The sequence below is a fragment of the Lactuca serriola genome, chromosome 8 (assembly GCF_051521515.1).
Source record: "Lactuca serriola cultivar US96UC23 chromosome 8, Lser_US96UC23_V15, whole genome shotgun sequence".
NCBI lineage: Eukaryota > Viridiplantae > Streptophyta > Magnoliopsida > Asterales > Asteraceae > Lactuca > Lactuca serriola.
In genome coordinates this window covers 63,198,950-63,204,177 of record NC_136415.1, presented here as the reverse complement: position 1 = coordinate 63,204,177, position 5,228 = coordinate 63,198,950, and positions in this window count along the sequence as shown.

Here is a 5,228-nt window from a genome sequence, read left to right as displayed (position 1 = left end):
TTCTTCTCCTACAATTAGTAAGTATCATCATCTTTCTTATGATTATTACACATCCTCCTACTCAAAATCAAAGATTTCTTACACAAACATCATCACATTCTTGTTAGATCTTCGAATCTTCAAGTGATTCTTCAAGTGTTCTTGGGTTGAACACTTCTCTTCTTCAACACTTACCTACTGAAATCACTCAAGGTGAGTTCATACCCCTACATTTTTATGTTTTCTTAAGTTTTTAGGGGGGGAATACAAGTTAAAACACCAAGAACATAACTAAATTTTTCTAACAGCTTTCATCAGAAAAGTTGGACTCCATTCATGGACTGTTTTGGACAACTTAAACATTTTTGTTTGAAAAACTGTTTTAGTTGTAATTAGTTCCGGTTCTTAGCTTTAAAATGACTACTTGCACATCTCCATACGATTTTTCTACAATTTATGGTGATTTTTACAAAACTGCCTATCATTTCAAACACCAATCCGGACCAGTCTGTGATTATGGACTTTTTCACCCAAGTTGGAGGTCATTAAAAATCATGATAAAAATTATGAGTAAACTAGACACATTTTGGGAACCCTTAGAATTTACGGATTTAGTTTTCAACTTCGTATGATTTTTCTATGACTTTTCAAAAACAGTGTAGAAAGGTTGAAAATTTGTTAACAGCTTATAACTTTCATAACACTTTGTATTATGTTGAGCAAAGTGTATAAAGATAAGTTCCAAATATTGAATGTGTTTCCTTGTTAGTTTATCATCATAAACTGAATTATAGTCATTCATGATAAGATTATTCATTCATTTAGAACACGTATATTAAGCTATAATGAGCATAGTTTATGGATTCATAGCGTTAACGCATTCATAAAAGAATTCTTATACATTACAAACGTTTTGGATAAACTATAATAGGTATAGTTTATGTATCATTTACTTCTCAAACTTATTTACCAAAGGTTTTCAGTTTAGTTCACGTAAATCTGTTAATGAATAAATTTGTGAGTCATTCCCTTCGGGTTACTTTCAAAGTAACAAAGTCAAAAAGTCCTGTAAATTGTAACCAGAGTCTCTTGTAGGGAGAACGTGATAGTTGTGTATAGATCTATATTGGGTTTGACAAACCCACACCAGAGCTGCTTGCAACAGCTAGACCGGCAGGTCTGTGGTGACAAGTGTCATTTAACGGCGACGCCTGAAGAACGTCGCATTACGAGGTTGTCTAAGTCAAGTATGGTTATGATAGCTCACATGTGGTATTAACAAATCATAAGATTTACGGGTTCTAACTTTTAATTAGCGAGTTATGTCGATTTAGCTCACTGAAATTTCTTTAAGTATGGAAAATACGTGTACGCCTTCATATCATCAAAAATGGTTTTATGTCGATTTAAAATCACTTTTTATATCAATAATTACATATATTGCTGTATATTTTCAGTCTTGGTATTTAAGACTACACACCATTCATTACGGGAGTTTTCTCAAATCAGAAAGGGTTTTATGCCAATTTAAAATCACTTTTATATCTTTAAATATGACAAATAGTTGTTCATTTTCGGTCCTGGTATTTAGGACTACATAACTTTTGTAAGGAAAATATTGGATTTTTCTTGGTATCATACATCTCTTTACAAAGATCGATTTTCAAACTCTTACTGCCAAAAGCTTATGAACTCACCAACCTTTGTGTTGACACTTTTCAAAACTACTTGTATTCTCAGGAATTCAGTGAAACAGGAAATCAACCACGTTTTGAGGATGGGACGATAAATCGTTTAACAGTTCATTTTGTATCATAATGTAATTGATTTGAATCATGTAAACATATACTTTGGTGTAACTTTTTCAATTATATTTATGATGGTTGTATTTACTTTGAGCACTATTATACTCGTTGTTGTGATACTCTACAAGAAGTCCTCCACCCCCGGACGTTTCCGCCATCCTTGGTTTGGGGGTGTGACAGATTGGTATCAGAACACTGTTTATAGTGTACTCAGTATATCGAACCACATAAGATATACAAACTATAAATGCATTGGGACTAAAGTCTCTGATTTAAAGTTTTCCAAACAATTATACTTTTAGAAATAAATAATTTTCTAATTAAAAGTATACATGCATGCATACATACTAAGGTAAGCATCATTCTAGAATAAAACTAAATTAATGATTGTTGGATATCACAGGTAAGCTCGGGGGTGTATGATCAGTCTTGGGAATGGCATAGCCTGATCAACTATGCTAGTCCGAGGAGTGATTAGCACATGCCCAAGAATGGTTGTGATATGGCAACAAGTCTAAATACTTACCAACACTACCACAATGAGATCATTAGAACAGAACACGAGTTTAAAATACTATAGGAGTATTTTGTGATATCATAACTTATATGAAAACTAAATAGATCCTTAATAATAGATCTATAGCCCCTAAGTGGATACCCTAAGATATTATATAACTTAGAAATCATAGACTTAGAATTTGTGGTCATTGCCTTACTTCCTTTTCCTTGTTTGGATGTGGATCTAGGGTAGGATCACTTATTCGAAGGTCTATCATATCTTGTTATTTGTAATTAGTATGAACTATGTCATTATAGAAGTAATTAATAAGGATCACCCCTATAAGTAATTAATTATAGAGTTAGATGCCTAGTAATTATCTCTTCCACTCTTATTCTCACAAGTACAACATAGCAAGATCCTACTTACCGGAAGACCCCTACTTTCCCAATCCGAACCCGAGAAATGGTGAATGGTTATGAGGAGAATCAGAAGCGGAACCGGAGGTAATCAATCCTCCATGCATAGCAAGGGTTTCCGCGAACCGTTTCGACTACATCAAACATGTGCCCCGTTGGGCAATCGTGATCGAGGGTTGAATGTCGACAGCAATGACAACAACCACCATGTGGAGATCAACGAGGGTGCTATGACCTCAACCACGGGGGACCGACTGACAGAGACCTCCCGGCGAAGACCCGGCAGATCGCGAACATCGGGGATTAAAGCAGGTAAACTATAACCCGAGTTCGGAAAATGCACGCTACTACAGGCCCTACTGCTCACATACCCGAGACTCGAAAAGAGACTACTATTTCGGAGACCAACTCTCGGTTTAGGACCTTATCGCCACTCAGGCAGAGGCAAGAGAGTAACGGGGTAGACACACAACATTCAAAGAAAGGAGGATTGCAGCCAAGCATCGATTCGCAAGGTGCATCGACTTTGCCTCATGCATCGCAAGGGACAGATTGTCGTAAGTAGAGTTCATACCTCTCACAAGACCTTGTAAATTAGATTCGTGAGTATGCGTTGGTGCTACTCTATTCTAGGCGTAAGCACGACACTGGGATTTAAGCAGTCATACTAAACGAGGGATCTAGTTGATATCAAAACTTTTCCATGCACGGATGTGAGGTAAACCTACATCTAGGTCAAAAATTTTCACCAAAACCCAAATTACTACAGTCATATTAACAAGATGGGCTTAGGACATACCTAACAGACTCGAAGGACTACTTAGCCTTAATTATGTAACTAAGCATACATCAATTGGTCATAATAAGGACCTAGCTTGGGACAAGTATAAGGGTTCACTTGGATACAGAACTACTAAAAATTCATGGGTTTACCATATAAAGACTCCCGTTATGAATTGTTTTCAGAACGCCCTTAATGACAGAATGACGTTACAAATCGATATAAGATAAAACTTAGTTAGAAACCCACGACGTATAGCCATTCTAAAAACTCATTATCATCTCACCCTTAAACATTTTGTTGAGAAGTTCCTTCATCATAGACTTATGGGTGCGATCATACAAGCATTAATACACCGGTTCCCATCAAAACTCCTCAGCTAAGCATGTTTGGACACACATGAATCTAAGATGAGTAAAGCTTAACGCCCGTATGAAACCTACCCCTACCCACTGCTGTGACTCCATTTCAAGAATGTTAGCGGAAACACTAGGAATAGTACAGTAATGTGCAAAAATTTATATGCGTAAATATAAATCGTTAGGATGCACTTAAGATAATCATTTCCACTAACGAAGATGTTTTTCATCGTGAAACAGAGCTATGTCTTCACCAAGAGGCAACCAACCAACTAGTAAGGCGCCAACTCTGCAGATAGACGCTGCTACTTTTCAGGCTGCAGTCACGGCAGCCGTGACAGCCGTCATGGCGCAATTTGACGCTAACAACGCCAGAAGGAGTGGAAGCGGTACTGACAATACAGATTGTGGTAACAATCAGGAGCACCAACAGGTGCCTGCCAGCGGAAATACCTCGGTCCACAAACCTACGAGCAAGAAGAGAAAGTTTTGGAACATGAAAGAGCACCACCAATCTCAAAGATCCACTAAAAGACAACAACCTATGGCCACCCCCACCATTACAACAGCAGTCACGACACATGCCTCGACACTAGCCACAGGGTCTGCCACCCATATGTCGGCTAGACCATATGAGGGATCACTCCCAAAGTGTGGCAAGTGTGGTTTCCATCACCATGGGGCTTGCCGAGAAATGCATTGTAAAAACTGCAACAGGAAAGGGCACACCGCCCGTTTCTGTAGGACCCCGACTCAGTACATCACTTCAACACCCATTACCAAAGTAATTCCAGTGTGCTTCCTATGTGGCGAAGTGGGACACTTCAAGAGAAACTGTCCAACTGAGAGGAATGACAGGGAAAATGGAGGAGTATAGCAAACGAACCAGCAAGGGTAATAGAGAACCATATTAGGACTTTTGTAATGTTCCAACGACAAAAACGTTTAAGTACCATGTATTTGTAATGAATTTGGTATGCTTGCTAAAGTCACCGTCTTTCTAAAAGTAGTTAAAATACTCTCTCGTTCAAAACAAACAAAAGACATTCATATATGATCTTAGGATCATTACCTGTAAGATGTGATGACTTTGTACATACATCGAGGTTAATTATGATCAAAATACCGAAGTCATGAAACAAATAATTCCATCCTGACTCCTATTCTGTTTCTAGCAGTAAGAACTAAGTGGGGCCACCCACTCGACAATCTCGCCAACATCAACTTACGTACGACGTTCATATACTGCTCGATCGTAGGAAGACCTGTCAGGGATCATGATATCAAGTATCATTACTGGCTATCGAAACACACCCACTACCAGTGCTAGACACTATGGTATGAATCATCTACAGTAATGATAACATCAAACAAAATGGATCACCC